Genomic DNA, 22,312 nt, shown 5'->3' with positions numbered 1-22,312 from the left:
CTGAAAAAAGAAATTGAAGTAGACATGAAAAAATGGGAAAACATCCACTGTGCCTAAATTAGCAAAATCAATACTGTCAAAATGTTCAGAGTATCAAATGGATACAGAAGTTTAATGGAATGCCAATCAAAATATAAACAACATTTTTCACAGATCTAGCAAAAATAGTTCTATAACTTATATGCAATTGTGGTAGGACTCCTCCAAATGTGTGGGCTTGAGAATTTTTTAAAATGTAGAGATATCAGCTTCTGTGCATGCATGTGTAATTCTTATGCAATTCTGTATCATAAATCATGCCCAACCACATTGTAGAATGCTCATGTCTGGCCATATAAGGGAAATATAAAGACACAACACTTTATACAAGGGTGTAACCATGCCATGTTCAGCACTTGGTTGTTGATACGAAATGGCTGAGTCAGTGCAGGCACAAGTAAAGCTGCTTCTTAGGAAAAAGTCTCAGTGTCAAATCGCTTTATACAAAAATCCTGCAGCATTCCTGGGAACTCAGGATTTGGTGGTGTATTTCCACATCCTTTATCAGCTGAATCCACCACATCTTGGAACACTGGGAGACATGACCCTACCTAGCACCAATGGACTGTTTGAACCATAGCGGAGACTGGCCACTCTTGAAATGCTGGGCCAAGAGCTCCAGGTGCACAATGGAAACTGGAACCCAGAAACTAGTTCAGGAAGTGTTACTTTTCAGATTTGGTAAGACCCAGGTTTGATTTACTAGTCCTACCTTTAAAAAGACAGAAGGGGAGACTGATGACTTCCCAGGGTTGCCTGAGTAACTTTGACTGAAACTGAAACCACAACTCTCAGGAACTGAGGAGCAGCCTGGAGTTCTGAGTAGTTCAGCAAGGAATGAAAGCACAGACCCAGGGTTCTGGGTGGTGGTTTGGATTCATTGTGTATTTGCATGTGTTAGAGACAGATAGCAGACAACAGGAAGGTTCTGACCTGACCACAGGACTGAAGAGAGTGTTAGGTACCAATCCTACCTTCTGTAGTGACCCTCATATGACTAAGGGTAAGATAGGTCCCCAGGAGCTCTGCCAATGCTAAGAGGTTCCTTAAATATCTCCATAAGGAGAATGGCCAGAGATGGAGGAAGTGAGTATATAAGACTCTTCCAATTAAAACCCTTCCTTTCTTTTCTCCCTTTTTTGTACATGAACATTGCCTGCTGGGGGGAAGGCAAAATCAGACTAAAATGACACTCTTAGTGCACATGTGAAAGAATTTTGAAAAGGGATATTTAAGTGACTGTGGTGTTAAACTGACCCCCAGAAAGCTACAGACCTTCTGGAATATTGAGTGACCATTATTGGGATGGAATGATCCTTTGAGGACTCATGTAATAAGGAGATAATTAGTCAAGTGCTTAGGATCATCGCAGGGGACCCCAGCCATCCTGTCCAATTGATAAATTTACTTTCAACTTCCAATTTAAATTGATAACTTTAATGTAATTAATATACTTTAAAATTTCTTATGGATTTCAAATTCTTAAACTACAATTATAGAGTTAAATTGCTATTTTCCCTGCTCCTGTAGACATTAAAATAAGAGCATTGATTCAAAGTAACTTGAAAGTCTGTTGATATCCAATCAAATTTGAAAATGTAACAATCTGAGACCAAAGGAGAAAAAAGGAAAATATAACCAAAATTATAGAAAAATAATTTTAAATCAAAAGCTGAGCTAAATATAACAAGGGGCACAATCCAAAGGCTTCTAACTTTTTTTGTTTTGGCTACTAAGAAGATAGGGAGCTGGAGAGTAGAAAAGCTTAGCACCTTCCACCATATGGGAGTGGCGAGGGGAGGCACATGGCCTCTGCTTTCCTTGATCTATGGTTAAATTAAAAGTTGATTTTTTCTTCTCCAAAGGTAAATAAGAAATTAAAAGACAAAACTTCTGTCCACCTCTCATACTCTTTCTGGTTATGAATCTAGAGTAAGAATAAAATATTTTTTCTCAACTATATGTTTACTGGTATTAGCTTATTACAAGAAATGTCTATGTTAATTGGTCACCCCAAAATTTCTGTCAGTCAAGTTACAATGAACCCAAAACAGATTATTACAGCTATAGCTCAACTTGGCCAATATTTCTACAAGTGCACTTTTATCTAGAAGGACCTATTTATCTCAGTTACATATTGATTTTGAGTTGGAAGAGGTGAATCCAATCTCATAAATGGAAGTAAAACTGGTGCCTGGTTCCCTCCAGCCTGACTCCAGCAACAGCCATCACTGCCAGTGGAAGGAAGGCCATGATGCAAAGGAACCAGAGAAGTCAAGGAAGCTCTTCATTGCTGGTCCGAGCTTTGAAACTATACACAGTAGTATAAAAGAATATTTTGAGACATGGGGAAAACTTCTAGACTGTGTGGTAATGAGAGATAATTAAATAAAACACTTCAGGGGTTTTGGTTTTGTGACTTACTCTTGTGTTGAAGAGATGGGTACAGCAATGTGTGCACAATCACACAAAACTGATGGGCATGTAGTGGAACCAAAGACAGCTATTCATAAAGAGAATTAATTCAGCAAAGACTGGTGCCCATCTAGCAGTAAAGAAAATTTTTGTTGGTAGTATCAAAGAAAACACAGACGAATATAATTGAGAGACTACTTTAAAAATTAGGGCAAGACTGAAACCTTGGAAGTTATGGAAGATATCTAGGTAAGATTGTGAGATTAAACCTACTGCTTTGCTTGCACTACTGCTTTACCTGATCTCCTGGTTATTCAACAACTGAGATTTAGGAATCAAAGCTAAAATGGTAAGAGAACAGTCCATATTTTGACCCTGGCCCTCCAAAGTCAAAAAAGGCCAAGAATAGGAGATCTATCTTACAAAATCCTACAACTTTGGTAAGCCACTCAATCTGCTGAGAAAGGAGACCACCAGATACCCAAAGAACAGGAATCAATTGAGTTACAGTGTACTAAAAATCAGCATCAGTAAAGATATAAATGTTGTCTATGCTTCCAGAAGAAGCTAAGCCATCAAGCAAGACAATGACCCATCCTGGTGATTACCACTGACAGGACACCTGAGGGGTTCAACACATGATCCCACAAATAACTTTGGAAAGCTTTAAGTGACCTTGATATTTTTCCAAAAAAAAAAGAATAATATTGTTTAATACTGGTCTCACTTAACTTGGTCTTAAACACTCAGTAGAAAAGTATAGCCAAAGGTATAAAAATTACAGTAACATAGACTAGAAATAAACAGGGGCTTCAGTCACTAACCTGTGCTGTGCATTCAAGACTAGCATGAGCTACATAGTGAGTTCAAGGCCAGCCTGAAATACAGGGCAAGATACTGTCTGAAAAAGAAAAATCAACAAATGGAATTATATCAAATTAAAAAGCTTCTGCACCACAAAGGACATAATCAATGAGTGAAAAAATAACCTATGGAATGAGAAAGAAAATTATCATATATCCCTCAGACAGAGGACTAATATCTGGAAAATAGGAAGAACTAAAAATATTGAACATCAAGATAAAAAGAGCCAATCCAAAAAATGGGCTATATAAATAAATAGACACTCCTCAGAAGAACAAAGGCTGATCAATCTATGAAAAAATATCACATCTTTGGTCATTAAAGAAATAAAAATCAAATAGCACTGAAATTCTACTTAACCCAATAAAAATTTATATTCAGGACTCAAGAAGAATAAAATACTGGTGAGGCCATGGGGGAGAAAGAGAATATTTCTACACTGTTGATTGAAATAAAAATACAACCACTATGGAAGTCATTAGACAATGCATCAAAAGATAAAATAGAAGTTTTATTTGACCAAGCTATATCTCTCCTATTGTATCTTCCCAAAAGTGTTAAAGTCATAACACTGCATTGACACATGATATTTGTTTTTACAACTCAAAATAGCTAAACCATGGAAGTGAACTATATGCCCATCATCAGATGGATGGAATGTATAATATATAATATATAATATATATACATGTTATATATAACATATACTTCCAAAATCAATGAATCTTAAGATCCTTAAACTAAGTGAAATAAATTACACACTGAAAGTAAAATACTGAAAGTTCCAGGAGAACATGGTGGATAGATAACAGCAGCTACAGAGGCTCTCTGAGACAGCCAGCATAGATGCCAGGAATGGTGCAGTGTGGGGAGTTCTAAGCAGGGGGAGATATACCCTGATGACTCAGGAACAAACTAAGATGAGAGAACCAACTGGAAATGCAATCCTGGTGCTATGCTGGAAAAGCTAAAGTCTCAGTGCCGAAGCTGGAACCCACACCCCTGAAAGCCACGGCTTGAATTTCCTGCTGCCACTGCTACATCTAAATCAACACAGCAGATATAGAGATGTTAAAGCTCTAGAAGTGGGAATTGGCAAACCAAATTGAAAGCAGAGCTGGTGGGGAGCCCTGCATCAACCTGCAATGAGTGAGAGGAACAGGGACCCTTCCATAGACTAGGAGGAGCCAACAGAGAACATTCTGGGACCGGGAAGACTAGCTGGAACTGGACACTGCAGTGAATTCAGTCACATTTTCCCCTCTCAAGTGGGATTGGTGGGAGTCTTGACCTGGGTGACACTGCGGACTAAGCCCCAGTAGGCTTAGTCCAAAACAGGTCCCTGCACCTGGCAGTGCACCCTAATGCCACGAAGGCTTCAGCAGGTTGACTGACCTTAAGGGGTGGGCCCAGCATAGGCTGCCCAGGTCTGTGTCTCCCTAGTACACTGCAGTGGGTGGGAAACCCTAGCCAGCACGGTTCAAACAAACTGTAACCAACAAAGAAAGAAAGTGGGCCTCCTATACATGCTTGCATGGAAGGAACAAAGTGTGGGAAGAGGGAGGAAAAAGAAAGGGTCCTCGGTCCCCAATCCTGTGAACACTGATCCAGGAAAGGTAAATGCAAAGGAGAATGAGGACAGAAAACATTCAATGTCAGGCATGGCACCAATAGACATAAAGCAATATCTCCAGGATCTCATAGATGAGTTCAAAAGTGAAGTATTTAACCAAATAAAGCAAGGTATAAGTAGAATAGTTAAAGAAATCCTAAGCACCTCCCAAGAAAAAACAGATGGTGGAATGGAAGAACAAAAAAAAGGGGGAGATTTATTTGATGGAGAAAATAGAGAAAACGTAGAATACATGAAGCAGGTTCAAAGAGATTACCAGGAAACTAAAAACTTTACTGAAAGCTCACATAACAGCTTGAAAGAAACTAAGGATAGATTATCTGAACTGGAGGACAGATTTGTAATGTGGGAGCATGAAAGGAAAAACTTAAAAATTACAAGGAAACAAGCAGTAACAGTACAAAGGCTAGAAACTGATAAGATGATGTATAACTTAAGAATCAAGAATGTAAAGGAAGAAGCAGGGATACAAATAAACGAAGTGCAAAGGCTATTCACAGAAATAATCAAGGAGAACTTCCCTAATATGGGAAAAGTTACAGATATTCAGATGTATGAGGCATACAGGATCCCAGTCACCTACAACACAAACAGAACTACACTCAGGCATATAATAATCAAAATTCCAGAAATCCATATAAGAACAGAAAAAGCTGTCAGAGACAAGAAACAGATCACTTACAAAGGAACACCCATCAGAATTATAGCAGACTTCTCAGCACAAACCATCAAATCACAAAGAGTGTGGGGCGAAATAATTTAAGCTTTGAAAGACAATAACCTCCAGCCAAGACTGATATATCCTGCACAACTGTCCCTAGAAATTAATCGAGGAATAAGGTGCTTCCAGGATAAATAAGAACTAGGGGAATTTGCAAGCACCAATCAACTCTACAGAGAATAAAGCAGGACATTTTAAAAGAGAAAAACACCAAGATTCCAGAAACAGTGGCAGAGAGGCCTCTGTGAATGGAGCAGAAAGCGAAATGAAGAAGACAAACTGACAACTAATGACAGAGAAAGAGCTCAACAGAAATGAGGCAGAGAAGATTGGATGGTATAAACAGCTATTTTGGAGAAAACAAGATATCATAATAGCTAGTGCTGATTTAATACCATCTTGTTTTGAAGTCCCATCAAGCTTTTTTTCTTCTGTCTGCATTGATCTTAACATGTTGTATATTATTGGATCTTATTATATGTGATAATACAAACAAAAACTTTTATAGACAAGGAGATAATACAGAAACCATTGTTCATTTTCTGTTAGTTGGTTCTAAATACCCTGTAATACTCTCATTCTTTTGAATGGTTTTACATTGTCTTGATATGTTTGATGCTACAGTATACGAAATTATACTCAAAGATTTCAAGGAAAGAGACACTATGGTAAGTACTTTTATGTCAGGATATCTTGTAGTGAAATGCTATTTTGCTTAAATGGTTATGTTTTGACCTGCGCTGTTTTGTTGTTATGTTCTCTTTTATCTCAATCTCCTTTCTTAATATCTCTTTAATAAAGGGAAAAAATAAATAAAAATAGCAGGATATATTATAGTAACCCACTTTGACTTTCTATTACTTGATTTGAAATGCTGTATTGCTCTTACCATCTTGTTCTGACTGATTTTACTCTATTCTGTTTTGCTTGATAGTACCAAGTTTGAGAGTATAGGCAACAACTGTAAAGACAATAAGATTCACTATGATGCCCTTTCTGGTTTGACTATTATCTTCTTTTGAAGTCCTGTAATGTCTCCAATGTTTTGGTTTTATTGGTTTTGTTCTTTACTGTTTTGTTCAATTTTGTTATAACTGATGATATAGGCAATTCTTTTTAAGATAGCAAGAGGCATTATTGTAACCTTTGTTGATCACCTTGTATTCTGTTTTTATGTTATGTTTTATGTCCATCCTTTCGATTTGACTGACTCTGTTTTATTATGTCACATTTGGTTTTATTCTCTTCAAAAAAAGTAGTAAGAACTGTGGGAGTAATAAAACCCAAAATGTGTAATTGTCATTGTAAAAAAAGAGGAAAAGAAAGTGCTCTAAAAATATAACTGCATGTATATTTAAGCGTATAAGATAGATAACCATATTACTGAATTTTTGTTGGATCATTGAACAGCACTTTTTGCAGTCTCACTGTTTGAATGTCCACTTGATATGCCTTAATTTTGTAACTTTAACAACTATTTCTAAGGTGATAATATGTAATCTATTAACTAGTGATTTCCTACTGTTCATTTTTTTGAAATTCTGTATAACTTGTACCCTTTTTTTTCTCCTTAAATAAGATTTTAAAAAAAGTAAAATAGTGTACGATTTCTCTAATATGAGAGACCCAAAATATAAATAATTTGAAGAAAATAAAAGAAAATTTTTAGGAAATGAGAAGTAAACTGTAGAAATGGGAAAGAGATAGGAAAGGAGGGAAAAGAGAAGGTGGAGAGAAAAAATGGTAATAAAAATGATTAAAATGCAATATGAATGTACCAATTCTGCATGATGAACATAATCCCTCTGTCTCACAACATATACTCTTAATTTTTATTAATAGTATATGTTTTCCATACATAATGAATTACATTCATCTTGGCTAATTGGTGCTTGTACATAACACACATTAATAGATAGTTGTCTGCTTTGTTTTTTGTGTGTGATACTGAGAATTGGGTTTAGGGCCATTTCACTGAGATATATCCTAGCCCAGATATATCTGAGATATGTATCCACTAAGTTGTCTAAGTTTGTCTTTTTTTTAAAGTAAATAGTATTTTCTTATGTGTGCACATAGTCACACAATACATATTCTTCATCCATTCATTTATCACTAGGAAGTAGATAAAGAGAATACAGGGAAAGTTTGCAACATCTTATATATTATTTTGGCCCAACATTCAAGGTCCAGCACAATGCAAAAATGTCCTCAGTGACAGAAATTTTGTCTTTCTCCTCCTTATTAAACACCATTTTATCACCAAACCTTGCATAAATATGATGTCTCAAGAACCTCTGAAAAGAACACAGTGCTTCTTCCAAAGACTGGACATATAACTCTGCAGGTGACCCTTTACCTATTCAGCATATGAGTGGATGAATCACAGATGGATAGCTCAATGCTCCTCTGTAATTATCTCTCATCTTTGACATGCCTGAACTGAAAGGCCACAGACAGGGTGGAAGGAGCAAAAGAAACAGGAGAAACAAACAAGGCTTACTTGGGTTCTCATATCCAAGGAGCAATAACCTTTCAAGACAATATTTTCATTATCATTCTGATCTCAACAGCCATTTTGAATTCAACTACAAACTGTGTATCTTCTTGAATGAGTTAGGAAGTTCACGATGTCACTTGAATCATTCTGCCTTAAGTGGGTTACCAGTTCTAATCGCTTTTCCCTATAGACAAATGCTGAAATTCTGATGAAAGACAAGATTTACTTGCAAGAATATATCTAGTGGTTCCCTGAACATTTGCAATCCATATAAACATAAGCTTCCTCTCCTCTGATTCAAAACAGAAAACACAAATACTGTGACGTATCAAAGGCAAACACCAATGGACATCATGTGTCCTTTTGGCATAGCACATCTGCATGCAGCCTGGCAGCAATTCTGAAGTGCTAATGCTTTGGGGTATTCTAACCAATAGTTCCCAAGGTTTGGGTTTGCTTCACTTTTAAAACAGAGGAGGCAGCACAAATATATGCTATAACCGGAGACTATTTTAATGCAGACATTCAGGGAGATATTAAGATTATATAACCAGAGATCCCACATAATTTAAGAGGCCAGGAACCCCCTCCATTGGAAATAGACCCTTAGGTTACACCCAAAGGATAACAAGTACATGCTGGACATTAAACAGAATGGTATTATATGTAAAAGTTACAGTATGGGCAAAAGTTAAGACATTAAAAAGAACCTGGAATATTCAGAACTTTAAAAGATGAAGAAAGATGGAACACAGATCCAGCCCAGATTCAGGCCAAAATTGGATAAGGAGTTAGGAATCAGGAGAGCTTATTATTTCTGAACAGAATTGATTAAGCTACTATGTCACATAAATCCCTATTCATATCTTATTATGGAGTTAGAGAAATATGAAAGAAAAATAATCCAATCTAACTTTGGACTTTCTTCCTGAACTCCTTGACCAACCTGCAATGACCATTCCTGACTCTATATCATGAACAATCATTAAGTACTGTTAAATTTCCCAAATAGCATTGCTAGCCTGGCATATAAGAACTGAACTCTGTGTAGTCACAATTTTTACAATAGCAAGATTTTCACAGAAATTAAATGACTTCTTTGAGGCATGTCACTAAACATATGCCATTATTACTAATTCCATATTTTCTCTTCTTACTCTGATAGTTAGGCTTCAGGTGATGAGAATGAAGTCACTCATTCACATCTTCTTAGATTTTTTTTTCATTTAAAAGGCAATGTTATGCCTGGGAGGCAGAAAATAGACCCAGAGAGGTCAAATAATTTCTTCAAGACCCTATTAGTAAGGAAAAATAAAGATTAGAGGTATGTACTCTCTCAGATCCACATTCTTCTATTTAAAGATAGGTCTCAATATGTGATCCATACAACAGTTTGTTAAAATGCATGTTCTAGGATCTTATCTAGAGCTATAAATCTTAAAATCTCAGACTCTTAAGCATATTTCTTAAGCATATTTTAAGCATATTTCTTAAGCATAGTTCTTAAGCATATTTTTTAATTTTTATGGCACTGATAAACAGAAAAATTCTCTGGAAGAATCCATTTAAATAACTGTCATATTAAAATAAGTGTCACTGATGAAAAACTATGCCAGAATATTTATATCAGTATAGTACATAATAATGAAAATCTGGAAATTACCCAAATTTCCACTAAGAATTGAAAAGAAAAATAATACTGTACAAGATAGCCTGCCATATAAAATAGGATACCATAAAGCCATGATAATGAAAAGATCTACAGGAATATGTAAATTGGTAAATCTCACAAACATTGTAAAAATTAGTCAGAAAGTAGTATATACTGTACATTTTCAGTTCTACAGTAAAAACATACAAAATTCATCCATGTACTATAAATCAGCATGATGCATATCCTACTGATTGTGGGGCAAGTGGGACCAATGGAGTAACTGGAAAAATACAATATTAAAATAATTATTATTGGGTAAGAGTTGAATCCTGTTTCTTCAGTTAAGTGCTATTTTTATTGATGTGCTCAGTTCATTGAAATTCATTTAACATCATTCATTTCACAGCTATGTAAACTTCTCTGTATCTATATTAGAATAAAAACAAGTTTTAAAAGATAGCAAATACCACTCCTGAATTTAAAACAAAAAACACAGAGACTAGTCTCTAGTGGTCTATCCATTCTTCTCACAAACCAACTCCATGTACACAGGTGCATCAGGCACCTCTTACCTTCTGGTCCTGACTTGGGCACTTTTGTTATTTTCTAGATGAGTCTCCCAGAGAAGATTTATTGTATTTTAGTATATTGATTAGTTTTGTTGGCTAAAAAAGAAATATCTGCTCATTTTCCTCCCTGACAAATTGTAAGATACAGCCAAGCATAAAAGGAGAAACTCTATTCCACCAGCTGCCTCTCCTCAACCATTACATATGGTATTAGTTTACTTCCTTTGCCCTGTGTATACTCCTGACACAGTTAGAATAGTTTTACTGGTTATTTTGTATCCTCACTTGTTTTTATGGATGTGATATTTTGAGTATTTCATGACTTATTCCACAGGATTAGACTTAGACCATTTATTGTGTATCAATTCTTCAGTAAGAGTCTATTGAACTCCCCTAGTGGTTAAGTCCCTGTATTGTTATGGTGTTAAAGACTTATGAAACATAGCTACGTGAAATACACATATTTTATAGGCAAATAATAAATGTAAATTTCTTTAGAAAAAAGTCATGGGCATGGAAACAATAACTAATAATGGGAAATAAACAACTGGGCATTCATTATGGTAGGAAGAATTATGAGAAGAGATAACTTGCAATAGTTGGAACTCTGTTGCTGTAGGTGTGGTCCTTGGGCCAAAAGCACAAGGGTCAGATGAAAACCTGTTGGAAATGCAGGATCCTAGGCCATGCCTCACACCAGATCAGACAGGATCTCCATTTTCACAACATCTCTGACAGGTCTGTATGACTACTGCAGTCAGGAAGCATTGACCTAGACAGATTCTTGGTGATGGATAAAAATCAGATACTTAGGGGAATCCTGTAGTGAAGAGAATTCCATGGTTTAGAGAGAGGACAGAAAAACAGTTTTGTAAATCAAGATACTAAAATGCTTAGCAGGTACTTTATTTGCAGCAATCGGGCATTTGAAGAGACAATGAGAGAGAAAACTGAGTTTATAGATTGAGGTCATATTGGGTTAGATTTTAGACAAACAAGTTTTGTTATTATCTCTCCTCTATTGCAATGTGTATTTGTACATTTTTCACAAATTCTTATTTGTGAAAAATAAATTATTACAGTGGGAGCAACTAAGCATCTTGAACAGACAACCTAGAAGCTGATTGAAAATGCAGCTTCCTAGGGGCTGAGGATTTAACTCAGTGGCATAAGTGCCTGCCTTGCAAGTAGGCAGTTGTAAGTTCAATCCCCAGTACCAATAAAAAAGGAAAAAGGCTAAAAAAAAAAAGAAAGAAAGAAAGAAAATGCAGCTTCCCAACTCTATTCCCCACTCTACTGACTCAGATTATTTAAAGATAAACCTTGGAATTGAAAGTTTGAGGGCCACTGTTGTTACACAGTGTCTATTATAAAGATAAAATTTATTTAAAAGTCACAGTAAAACAAATTAAAACTTCTTTAAGATTCTATTTGTATTGTCTCCCTAATGTAAAAAAGAAGTGAAAGAGTAATAAGATCAAAAATGCAAAATAGATATTGTGATAATGAAAGGGAAAGTGCTCAAAGGAGAGAAAGAAAGTTTCATGCATAAAGATAAATATATTAGATAGCTGTACTACTAATCTCTGTTAGTTCATCCGAAAGAATACTTTGTGCTTTTATTATTTGATCATTTTTAGTGCCTAAATCTTGTAAACTGAACAACTACTTCTAAGATAACAATATACAATGTATTAGTGTTAGCTTCCTTTTTTTGAGAGTCTATATCCTTTCTTATCCTTCTTTCTGTTTTGCATTTTTAAAATTAAAAAAAATATATTCTATTCCCCAATGTAAAACACAGCCTAAGAATTCAATCTGTATTCATTTTGCTTGTTTGTTTTCAAGGAAAATTTTATTTCACAATCACTAGTACTTTAAATTCTTAATCTGTTTTAATATAAATATAAATTACTAAGAAACACACCCACCCAAGACATTCCCCATAAGTCACCACCATTTGCAGAGTGGGAGAGGGAAAGAACAAGGTCCCCACAAAGAAGCAAGCCCTCTCTGCATACCAGCACCATGCAGGGGCTGCCGCTGGTGGAGGGAAAGCCAGACGCCTGCCCCTTCTGGTGTGTGGGCTAGTAAACAACAGGAACCAATCCCCACCCCAACCCAGCCACAAATGACCGCCTGACATAGAGAAACACAGGCTGTAATGATAGCTATTGAGTGAAATGCAATTTGATGCCTTTGGTGCTTTAGTGTTTCACTGACCTTGCAGGTGTAGGGCCAGTGGGTCTGATCATCTATTCAGAGGATAGCGGTATGCACTGTGGCATCTATGGGGGATCTCCCTCTGAAGGTGGTAGCCGTTGTTAATTCCCTATTATCTTGTTTTGAAGTCCTGTATCATTTTCATTGTTTTGTTTAGTTGGGATTTGTTCTGTTTTGTTTTATTTTGTATATCCGATGGCATGAGCAGCTATTTCAAAGACAGCAAGACATATTATAGTAGTCATTTTGGATTTACTATTTTCTTGTTTGTAAGTCTTTATTGCATTCATTGTTTTGTTTTTATTGGTTTAATTACATTCTGTTCTGTTTGATTTTTCACTACGTCTGAAGGTATCTGCAACGATTTTGAAGACAAGAAGCATTATGGTAACTATTTTCAATTTCATATTGTTTTAAAATTCTATACCACTTACACTGGCTTGTTTTGAAGGTTCTATTCTGTTTTATTTTCCTCGGGTTTATCCTCTTTAAAAATGAAAAAATCTTATTAGGAAACAAAATAGCACTGCTCTAAAAAATGTCATATACGTATCTAATAAGGTTTTGTGTTTTGTTGATTTAATGAGGCCACATTTTTCCTTGAAGCAGTAGTCTAGGAATCCCTCATCTCCACTGAAAATAAACCAAACTGAAGAAGGACACCATATTCTTTCACAGGCTTCACGCAGCCCTAAGGAAGTGGTGTAGCTGTGGAAGCATTTACAACATAGGTAACCAAATCCACAATTATAGTCCAAGAGGAAAGTTGCAGATGGGAGGATACAGAATCCTCACCTTCCTTCTGTATCCACAAGTCTTGCATTTTGTTGGATTTTAGTGCTAATGATTGAACCAAGGGTCTTACGCATGCTAAGCAAGAGCTCTATCTCTGAGGCACATCTCTATCCCCATTCTATTCCCAAAATAACTTTTTGGGTAGTGTTGGGTTCTTGAGACAGGGTCATGCTATGAGACTTAGGCTAGGCTCAACCTCACCTTGATACTTCTGTCTCAGCCTCCCTAGTGCTGGGATTACAGGTGTGTACTACACCATCACCAGTTCATCCTCAGACTAAATTTCCCAGTCAGGACACAAACTTGTGATCCTCCTGCCTCAGCCTCCTAGAATGCTTGGATGACAGATGTGCACCACCACACCTATCAAAGAGCCTAAGGTTTCAAAAAAGCTTCTGTCCATGCAGCTCTAACTCTCCTGAGCCAGGAGGCCCAGAGAACAAAGGCCAAAGTCTCAAACCAGGGCCTGCCCACCTTAAGGCCTTGGTGCCCCTGCCCCTCACTCTCCATTCTCTGAGCACCTCAGGTCCCTTTGCCTCTAGCCTTTGCCACTGGATAGTCAAGAACACCATATTTGCCATCTGCTCCATCCTATCCCATACTGATCACTATGGCCCCTGCTCAGACTCTGGCATGCACATTTATCCTCCTCTGTGGTGTCAGCACACCCTTCTGAGAAGGTTGCTCAGGACAACACCACTCCTTACCTTCTGGATTCACTTGCACCCACCTTTACCTATCATCCACTCCTGACATCTCCATATTTGCTGTGAGTCTGTGGACCTGGCGAGATGGTCTCATGGGGCACAGGCTTTATTGCTTCATGGCAAACCCAAGGTGTGTGTCTTGTACTGGAGCAACCTACCATGCCTTCACACATGCAGCAAGCACCAGCCACTGCAGTAGCCAGCTTCTCTCTCAGCAGGTCCACAAGCAGCTTCTTCTGTGTTCTCAGTTGGCAGGTCTCCACTAGCAGCACCTGGTTCTTGGCCTGCTACCCTGGCAGCATCTGGGTTGGGCTGGTCAGCAGAGCTGCCAGCAAGGATGGACACACATTGCCAGCTGGCCCTTAGCTGCCCAGCAGCAACCACAGAACACAAGGCCACATTGCCAAGGTGCGAGTGTGGTGGGCTACAGTGTAGGCCCAGCTTGGCCTGGCATGCTTGATGGTCTAGCAAGTAGAAGGTGCCAGGGTGCAGACACCATGAGTTCTGAAGGATGATGGTGAGCCTAGGCCACTGAAGAGGAGAAACTGCAGGTGAGACCCTCCTCAACACAGGCAGAGGTACACAGCTGCCATTCAGTGCTGACCAGATGCTGCCCCTCTTATACAATGTTTACCCCACCCACCAATGTTTACCCTGCTCCCACCCAGTGTCACAGAAACTACCTTTTCCAAAGTCCCCTCTTCCTGCCCTCCCCTCAGCACAGGTAGAATTCAAGGGTGAGTGCTGCTGAGTATTCTTTATTTGGGGAGGGTGTTGCTTTATTCTTGTTTTGTTTTGTTTTTGAGATGGAGTCTCCCTAAGATGTGCAGGTGAGACTCAAACTTATAATCCTCCTGCCTCAGCTCCCCTTACTTCTGGTATAACAGAGGTGTGCCACTGTATCCTAGCTTGAAAGATTACCTTTTTTCAGGTAGGCCTTGGATACAGATATGTAGATGAAGAACTAGGCCTTTGTGGGGAGACTCTGGCCAAAGAAATAATTAAAGTAAAAGTGATAAGGAAGGGATCTTGGAACAACAGTTCTAAAATGCCTGATGACAACAGTCAGCAGCATTTATAGCAAGTTTCTCTCAGAAATGTTTGCTTCAATCCATTGTGTTCCTTCTGCCCTGATCAGATTGCTCAAACTAGGTCCACCTGTGTCACATAGCAAACCATCCTGTTCTTTCCCCATCCCCTGACCAAAATTCCTACATAAATGTTGCAGATGTTTTCCTTCTACATCTTTATTCTCATGTCCTTAACTTACAGATAAGTAACTGCAGAGGTCTCAGCTTGGGGTTGTGTTGCTGAGATTTTGGGTCAGCCACTCCAGGCCCCTTGATGACTGAACTAAGTCTCATCTCCATCTAATTTTTAATCCTTTACACTGCTATCATCATCCACTGTAACACGCCTTGTACTCTGAGCTGCTGCTGACTGCAGTGACAGATGGAGGAAGGAGAGATAGTAGCAAAGGCAAGTTGGGAGAAGGCAGTGTCGAGACTTGAGAGCCCCGTATAAACACATGCATCAGCTGTTTCTCCTCAGTGCAATGACTAGAAGATGCACTTGGTGGCAAGAAGAGAGAATTAACATTGGTCTCCAAGAAAGACAAACTGGCTCAGCTGTTGTTTGAAGTTAGCTAGCTTTAAGCACTTGATGGAGATAATTAAGGAGAATGGATTCTATCTAAAAGTATGCCTCTTCATCCCCTGCCCTAGAGACTTAGGCATCTCCCAAAAATCCTATCAGAAAAGCAGGGCTGAAGAGTGGAATCCCACTTAGACTCAGCATCCACCTTTCCCAAATAACTGGCAGGGTGGGTTGGGTAGAGGGAGATAAGTAGCTACCTGTACCTATGAAATAGGAAAGTAGAGAAGGGTAAAAATTGGCCAGGAACAAAAGTGAGACAAGATCCCAGAACATATAAGCAGAATAGGTCGCAAAGGCCTGCATGTGACTCCTCATGAGAACTAAAGCGGGTATCTTTGATAGGATGGCCTAGACCTGAGGTCAGCCTGAGGGAGGAGTGAGGGATACAAAAAGCACAGTTCACATTGAGTTTTTGCCACTATGTCCTCTGTTTCTTGGTCACATCCTTCACACTGTGGGTTGTACTGCTTTTCCTACTTTTATTTGCCCCAAAGTCACTTCACAGAGCCTGTTTCTTTTCCAACTTTCAATAAAATTCTGACACAATTTGCACATGTCTTGGCCAATTCTTTGCACAGAAGCTGACTTCTGAGCTGTAAGACAAACTCTAGGGAGATGGGCCTGGTGCTGCACTTCAGGGACTAAGGCTGGAAAGTCACCATGAGTCTGAGTCCAGCCTGGTCCACACACTGGGTTCCAGGCCAGCCTCAACTACATAGCAAGACACTGCCTCATGTCGCTGCTGCCAAATTAGTGACCAAGCAATCAGCCAGCACTTTTAGAATGAATGAACCAATGTATAAACGATAAAATGACTAAGCAGATAACTTCAGAATAACTCTTATATGAAATACATACATTATAATTTCATTCTCATACAAAAGTAATGAACAATGAAATTAACTATCAAACTCAGTATTGGTTGCAAGTAGCTTCTCTTAAAAAAAAAAAAAAAAAAAAAAACCTGGCTTGGATTTCAATATGCAACCAACAAAAACTTCTTACAAGATTAAATCTTTTCATTATGGACAGAAAAATATTGTTTTGGTTACAGTTCTATAAGGGGTGTCAGAGTTTGGAGGATGTTGGGAACCTCTTTGCAAATCATGCATCAGAATGAGATTGTGAAACACTAGATTTAGAGTTGCAGCAAGGTACAGGGCTCTCAAAACTTATCAACATGCAGTTCACATTTCTGTTCAAGGAAAAGACATAGAAATGTGGATGTCATTTGGCATTTTCTCTAGTAATCATCTCACAAAATAACAAGGGTAGAGGAGGTAAAAATATAAAGAATTTGGAATGTGTTAGAAAAATGCGTAAGATGAATGAGAGCATTTCTACACAAGAGCAATGATGAATTGTACAGAACAAGAGGGAATGCAAGTCGCTGTACTGAAACAGAATGCTTTAAGTGTTGATAGTAGACAACAAGCAGTGTCAGCACCCCATTTAAGCAAACTGCAGCAGGGGAGCATACAGGCAGGAAATCTGTTTGCAAGTCTGTGCTAGTCAGAAAGTTTACCACTGTAAAGACAAAAAATCCAACTCAAACTAAACTAAAACTCAAAGCAAAACTAAAATGAAGCCCCAAGCCAATTCATATTACTAATAATTGCAACTTTCTTCTAGATTTATGGAAATCATATTAAATTTCACAAAAATGTTTTGAAACACCATTCCCAATCTGCCACCCAGCTGTTTCTCAGTTTGGCTTTCCCCTTCCAGGATTCATGGGACACAAAGGTGGCTTTCAGCAGCTTCAGATCGCTGTCTTCCAAAGTTCAACTCTAGCAAAACATAAAGCATTTCATCTCAATAACTCCTCAGTTCATGTTAATGTAATTTATCCATGCTAAATTAATTACTGAAGCTAGAGATACACTGAAGGTACACTGATTGGCTGGGACCAGGTCTTATGCTCATACCTGAGCCAATCAGGACAGTTATAATGAAGGTCATACTCTGAAAAATATGTTCAAACTCTGGCACCATAAGCAGAACCCCACCTAAAAAAAAGTCTGAAAAAATGAATTAAAAGAGATCGCCAAAAAACACTATGAGTTTTAGAACAGAGAAGGGGGAAATAGTCCTTAGGGAGGCAAAGACAAGAAATATATTGGTGACAACTTTTACAGGCAAGTGTGGCACCAATAATTACCCCTAGTTTATTATATTTAACATCAACAAATCAAGGATGAATCAAAAAGTAAGAGCTGCTTACTTACCCTGCTTGGTGGAAACTGCATTACATCATTCCCTGTTGCTTGAAACCAGGAAAGACTTCTGATAAGCTTAAACTCCACAGCTGAATTTACAAGGAATTTAAAGACATAACCTTGGTATCTCTCATTACTCTCCAACCACCGGCTCTTCACTCTGATGTCTCCAGGCCTATACATATGCTATTTTCTCTATTACACAATTTTCATCTATTCTGCGCCTTCAAAGCCCTCACATGAACTTCTCTTGGTATAACCCTTACCCATCATTTGACTGAATGCCCTCCTCACAGAAACCTGAGCCTGTGTCAGCTTCTGATGTCTGCAATAGCTCCAATCCAAATTTATAGAAAATGTTCAGTTGTGTCTCGCTACAATTGTACATAAGTTCACTAAAGATGGGCATGGAACTTTCCTCCTCCCCACCAACCATTTTTTCCCTTAAGGAAAAGAAAACTCTAGGGAAAAATATTAGGTACTTAGAAAATATTAGTAGGATAGATGGATGGATTTATAGATCAAAAATTAAAGGAGAAACTAGGCATGGTGGTACATGCCTGTGTTGTGAATTAAAAAAGGGTGGTCAACTTAATACCAGCTGAACTAAATCAGTGTGATGCTGAGCATGGATGGCCCACCTGAGGAATGTTGTCAGCCTAAAAAGCAGATGTGGAGAGGAGGAGTACAGTATTGTGTGTTCTCTTATGTGTTATTGCTTGGAGCCATTGGTTCTTCTGGAGGAGCTTGTCATGCTGGCTCTCTTGATTTGAACTCGGTTCTCATTGTCGGAGGAGCTCGGGACCTTGTTACTGAGAATGGCTACGTTTCACTTTAGGGGAGCTTTGGTCTTTGCTTTTATCATTGCTTCCTGGCTCTGGAGGGGAAGATGTGTGCTGTCTAATTTCCAGGAGAAGTTTGTCAAGCGGATTTGCTGATATGTACTCAGCTGACATTAATCACGGGAGCTTGGGACCTCATTGTTGTTGAGGTTGGCTGTGGTAATTTCAGGGGAGCCCAGGTTCTAGTTTTGAGCATTGCTTCTTGGCTCTAGTACAGAACCCTCAGCCTGGTGGCACACATCCTGCACCCTGCTGGCATAGACGTTCTAGATCCCACCTCTGATCTTTGTATTTTCCGAGAACAAATCTGTGGGATAGACTTATATAGGTCATTGTTGTGGCTCTAGGTTTTCTGCTGAACTCATGCACATTATTGCCAGGGGATCCAGGCCTTTGGCTGGATTTTCTAGGTCTTTAGCATTGTGGATAGATTTCCTGTACTTTCTTTGTATTTGACTTCTTGGGTGACCATTATAAATAATATTCTAAATTATGTGTTCAATATATAATTGTTCTCTTTGCAACACCTGACTAAAACAGCCTGTAATCCTAACACTCAGAAGGCTGAGGCAGGACTGCCATGAGTTGAAAGCCAATCTCAACTATACAGTGAGACTCTGTGTCAGAAAATAAACAAAAAAAAATGAAAAGGTATTATGAAAACATGCATCAAAATATTTTAGCCCTATTAAATTACTCATCTAGATGTATATAAGACATTTATATACAAATTATAGATTTTACAATGTGCAATGTTTTGAATATTTACTCTACATATAGCATAGTTCTAGGCTCTAAAGTACATCAATGAAATAAGATTAAAAATAGGATGGAAATAGTAAACAATATAAAGCAAATAACATGTTAGAATATAGTAAGTTACACAGAATATAGTAAGTTACACATTATAAAGTAAGTAACATATTAGAATATAGTAAGTTACACAAAAGAATACTGAGAAAGAGAAAGAATACTAAGCTCAGGAGTGCTGAGCTAGTGGAATATAATTTTTAAGAAGTTGGCTATCGTAGATAGCATTGAGCAAAAATATGAGAAAAGGTATGCAGAAGCCATGCAAATATCTAGGGAAAAGGTGACCTAGGCAAGAGAACAACAGTAATTTAGCCCTGAAGAGAGAGCACAACTGCATCAATGCTTATTTGCTGAAATGAGCCAGGGCACAATCATTTTGTTACTAAAGAAACAAAAACTCTTTTCTAATCACCAAAAGATCACCTTATTCATTTTTAACTTTTAATACAGAAATACCACAGATTTACTGAAACTTTGTATGACAGTAGACTATAATTCTGGAGGTTTTCTACCAGCCAAAAGTTTAAGAAATTAAAAGAACCAAAAAGCAAAAATATTTTCAGCTACAGTGTATACTGAGTTTACAATGTTCATTTGCATTAACTTATTCATCTGAGAATTTAATGAAAATGCCTTAATTACTTGTAAAGGAAAATGTCTATTAAAATTCAGGAAAGCTGGTATTAGCTATGATGAATTTCTCTTTATTACTGCTTTAACAACCGCAAACTTCAACAATTATATGACTATTAATGTCTATTTTGTTCATTACAAGTTGAAAAAATCTAAGCTGCCAGCTTTGAATACTTCTTATCATTGGTGATGACAAGTATTTTTATTCACTTCCCTCCCTTCTGGTTTGCTTCAATAGAATGATAAAGACAAGAATATAATAAACTCTGTTTTCTGAGCCATACTTAGATAATATAATATACTAATGAGGACACATTTAGGCTTATACTAAAACCTTGCTTAAAATTTGGTTCCAGAAGAAGTCCTTTACATTATCCTAAACTACCAAAAATGGTTTCAATGATTCTGAGCAAAAATAACACTTACACAAACTAAAATAATCTGACAATGACAACAACAGTAATAATAATATTAATAATAAGGGGTTTTTTTTTGTTTTTTTGTTTTTGTTTTTTACTATTCTAGGGATTAAACCAGAACCTTCACACTGAGCCACGTCAATGCCTCTTTTTTACTTTGACTTGTTAAGGCACTAAGTTGCCCATTCTGAGCTCAAATTTGCTACCCTCCTTCCTTAGCCTCCCAAAGGGCTATAATTTCAGACATGTACTGCTATACCCACGGATAACTTAGCTGTACTCTGCAAAAATGATTGAAACATTTAACCTCATCCTCACAACATGCCAAGGATTCAGTTATCATTTTAACTTTCCAGAAGAATAAATCTGAGAAGCACTCCCATAAGTGGTGAAAACTATTGATATTATGTGATCTCATTCTTTTAACCATACAGATTGGATCTGTGGGGATTCTCTCTCTGAGGAGAGTCAACTTGATTACTTCCTATAGTTAGCTAGAACCTCCTGTAACCTGGAGACAGAAAAGCCTTCTGCTATTAAAGCAGGAAAAAAAAGGAGAAATGGGAAATCACTATTTGACGAGAAGGCAGAGAAAAACTTTTTTGCTTACTTATGCCTTTCCAAACTTGTTTCCAGGCCTCCTGAGGATGACCCATCATTTCTATGCTCAGGATGAGTACAAATAAAAATACACTCCCAGTTGTGCCTTCAGCTCTCTGAAGAGAATTTCTCTTACTTCCACTTAAATATATTCATTAGTATTGACTAGAATTAACCTGAGAATTTAATGAGACCACCTGAATCAGAAAACTTAACCCTGTCCCATTAATCACCAGTGCAAGTATAAAAGTAGGAACCAGAGATAAACGGTACCCACTAGGCATTACCAGAGGCCCTGTGTGAAAGACATTGCCCTCCTCCAAACTCAAATGTGATTGTGCTTACTTGTGAGCAGCTATGCTCTACAGAAGTGACTTCCCTAAATTGGCCTTCAGTTTGAATAGTGAGTCTGGCCAAGGCTGTGTGCTTGTCTTCATGGAAGCAAGTGGGTGGCACGTTGGGCTAGCATTGCTCCTTGCCAACAGCCACAGCTGAGCCCAGAAAAGGAGGCCAGGTGACTGTGAGGCTAAGATATAAGATAACATCTTCACTGAATCCCTTCCCCAAATTGACTACAAAAAAGGTTACTCGTAAACCACAACCTGAATCTGGCTGTTCTGTTGCTTTTGCACACATGCTTTGTGCCCTTTCTTTTCTTTATTTTCTTTTTTTTAATTTTTTTTATTTTAAAAAAGATTAAGATAAAAGAGGACATAACAACACAGGTCAGAACAGAACAATTTAAGCAACATAGTGTTTCACCACAGGAAAATCTGACTTAACAGTAGCTACCATAGTGTCTCTTTCCTTGAAATATTTGAGTATACCTTCATATACTATAGGATCAAACATAAAAAGGCAGTGTAAAACCATTCAAGAGAATGAAAATATTACAGGGTATTTAGAACCAACTGACAGAAAACAAACAATGGTTTCTATATTATATCCTTGTCTATAAAAAGTTTTGTTTATACTATCACATATAGTAAGATACAACATGATAAAACTGA

The 22,312-nt window shown here is 37.7% G+C and overlaps 1 pseudogene; it reads left to right on the top strand.

Annotated features, from left to right (window-relative positions):
• Positions 1 to 14,166, top strand: part of LOC100713852 (ribosomal protein S6 kinase delta-1-like) — an 88,099-nt pseudogene extending 73,933 nt beyond the window's left edge.
• Positions 14,167 to 22,312: the final 8,146 nt, after the last annotated feature.

Source organism: Cavia porcellus, unplaced genomic scaffold (genome assembly GCF_034190915.1).
Source record: "Cavia porcellus strain 051 isolate PalLab524CR breed Dunkin Hartley unplaced genomic scaffold, mCavPor4.1 scaffold_13, whole genome shotgun sequence".
Lineage (NCBI taxonomy): Eukaryota > Metazoa > Chordata > Mammalia > Rodentia > Caviidae > Cavia > Cavia porcellus.
Note: the sequence above shows the minus strand (reverse complement) of the source record. Positions and strands in the feature narration are given on the sequence as shown.